Consider the following 3,154-nt stretch of genomic DNA (forward strand, 5'->3'; position numbering starts at 1 on the left):
ACAATACCGGATTATCCTCATCTTGAGGAATAGCCATTTTTGGAAGATTCTTACAAATCTCCTTTAATTGGCATAGTCCTTTTGTGTGTTAATCCGTCCATATAAATCTAGCATCTTTTTTCAATAATGGACTAAACACTTTCCTGTGTTTTGCTAGATTTTTAATGAACATCCCAGCAAAATTAACAACTCCTAAAAAACTTTGAAGTTGCTTCTTGTCTTTGAGACTTTCTGGAAAATTCTGCGCTTTTTCCACTATGTGTTCTTGCAGAATAATTCCTGATTCATCGATTTCAATTCCGAGAAATTCAATCTTTCTTGTCGCAATGACTGCTTTCTTTTCAGATAAAACCAGTCCTTTTTTACAAACATTAGAGAAAATCTCCAAATGTTTAACATGTTCATTTATATCTTTAGACGCTATTAAAACATCATCAATATAAACAAACATAAATTTAAAATAATCTTTAAAGAGATTATCCATCTTTCTTTGAAATATCTGGGGTGAATTAGCCAATCCCATTGGTAATACTTCCCAAATATAATGTCCCTGAGGTGTAGAGAAAGCTGTGAATTTCTTGCTTTCTTCTTGCATCCGAATCTGATAAAATCCAGACTTACAATCGAACATAGAGAATATCTTAGCATTGCGTATGTAACTTATTAGATGTTCTCTACTAGGTATAAAATACCCATCAAACTCCAGAATCTTATTAATTTCTTGATAATTAATAACTAATCTGGGTTTTCCTCGTTTTATCTCACCATGATTTCTTACCAGAAAACCTGGACTGCTATATGGTGACATTCCTGCTTTGATTAAACCAAGGTCCAAATGTTCCTTGATTATAATCTGCATATCCCTTTGATCAATAATATTCATTGGGATAGGCTTGCAACGGACAAATTCATACTCTTTGCCTTCCTTAATTTTAAGGCAAGCTTTGAGTTGATTTCTGTCCCACCATGCCAAAGGATCTTCATTGTAATTTTCTTTGATCCTTTTCTTGACATCTTCTAAGGATACCTTAGATTCAAACTCTACTTCATTCTGATGTAGAGTTATCTTCAGGTATTCCATATCTTCTGGTTGGAGCGTTTTATCTGCTCTCAACTGGAGCATTGTTTCTCCAAACCTTCTAGAATCTTTCATTTTTGGGTTCAGAAGTTGTCCTGAATCACCACGCTTGTTGCGAAACTGGATTGACAATTTTCTATAAAATACCTCTTTTAGTCTCTGGACGATAATTTTGTGATTACAAGGAGTTGTAAACACTAATCTTCTAGTCTCATACAGTTTTCCCATAGGGTGTTTGGTGCAAGGGAATTTGATTTCTCCTTGTCCTTGTTCCCGCTGGATGTGCTCCTCCACCAGTATGGAAATCAGTTTGAGATTCTCTCATATTTATATTCTGAGATCCCACACTTTCTCTTGGTGGTTCTTGAGAAGATGACCACGTTATGGCAGGTGTTTCACCTCCTGCTATGTTCATCTTTAGATCTACAACTTTGAGATTTGCGAAAGATTACGCAAGTTCTTGTAGATCCTCTAGACCAATCCTTTCTAGAGTTTTCATCAGGTTAATTTCTTTTCTGAGACAGACTTAATTAGGTTGATCATCTTTTCTTCTTCAGTTAATGGTTTTGACACCACTCTGGCTTTCCCTTGTTGATGTAACAAAGGTTCAGTACCGAATGATNTTGGAATGTATATGGAGAATGGACTTGTGGTCATTTGATTTTCCACATCTTATCTTCTGCCATAAACTCCATTCCATACTCTAGACGTTTCCAAGGTTTATGTTCCTCAAGAAACTCTAGTCCAAGAATCAGTTGATCTGATTCTTTTCCTGGAATTCCTNCTTGCCATAATTTTGTACTGTTTTCTGAATCTCTCTAAGATCTAAAGNAAACTTGGATCATTCCTTGGTAAGTTCCTATCATAGGTTGTTCTAAATAGTAGATGGTATTACAAGGAAATTGATTCCTTTGTTNAACTTATTAGATTGAATTATAAGTTTACCTGAGGGTGCTGAGAATTCCCTTTCGGCTCTGGATANGATTTTTTAGCTCCTGTTGGGTTTCTTGAACAGGGGTTTTTCCCCATCTGTAGCTTGTAATNCGAACGTAAGTTCGGATTCATAATTCTTCTAAATTCTCCTCCTCTAATATTTAATTCTACCGTAATAATAAAATTTGTGTTTGACATAAATTTACNGAAAACTCAACTCGTTCTGGATAAATTGCCTGAGCAACTTTACCAAATATTTTTGGTATCTCAATAAACTCATTTCTAATAAACAATTCTGAATGATGTGTATTAGATAGAGCATATGAGATTTGATAGGTAATAGAATATGGTCTATTACCTTCCTTCATCAGTTTTTTTTCCTTGAAATTTTGATGCAATGTCAAGGTTCGACTGAAATCTCGATCTGTCAAGTTGTAGGCTATCCTTGGATATATAACTCCTACAATCTTGTCTGCACAAAGATTTCTTGAGATAGTTCCCAGCACTGAATCTTGAAGGTTCCCCATTCTTTTATCACATATAGCAATATCAATGTGTGAATTTATACCTTCTTTGAAAGTAGCTTTTATCATAATTTGGATTGCTCCAATATGAATCCAGGACATAGTCCTTGCTACTTCGATCTTGAGTTTTTGTAATTCCTCCTTTATTTCCTCAGAAGGAATTAATTGCATCTCCATTCTATTTCCAGTAAGTTCCATTGGGATTACCATTTCCCTTCTGGAAACTTTATAGATCAGATGATGCTTTCTATTTCTTAGGTCAAGATTTCCTAAGAACTTTTCTACCTGTCCTGCAGAGAATCCTTGATATCTCTGTAGACTAGGATTTTCTTTCATGATCCTTTGGACCATGTTATGAGATATTGTTGTCTGGCTAAAGAACCCAGACAAATCCTCACGTGTTTCGTGTCGAAACACCTCGTTTTCAGTCAGATTCCGATTCAGTTCCATCGGATTTTTCCTGACTTAGTACTTCTTCTTCTTCATATATACTTTCATCTGAGGCAATGTCCTCAAATCGGTATACCTGAATAAGATCTTGGTAATAAACTGCTTCTTCAATATCCGGAGTTGGATCGAAGCGTTTGATACCTCTTTTTTCATTTTCTGGACAGTTAGT

This window comes from Primulina huaijiensis, chromosome 8, assembly GCF_012295235.1.
Source record: "Primulina huaijiensis isolate GDHJ02 chromosome 8, ASM1229523v2, whole genome shotgun sequence".
NCBI lineage: Eukaryota > Viridiplantae > Streptophyta > Magnoliopsida > Lamiales > Gesneriaceae > Primulina > Primulina huaijiensis.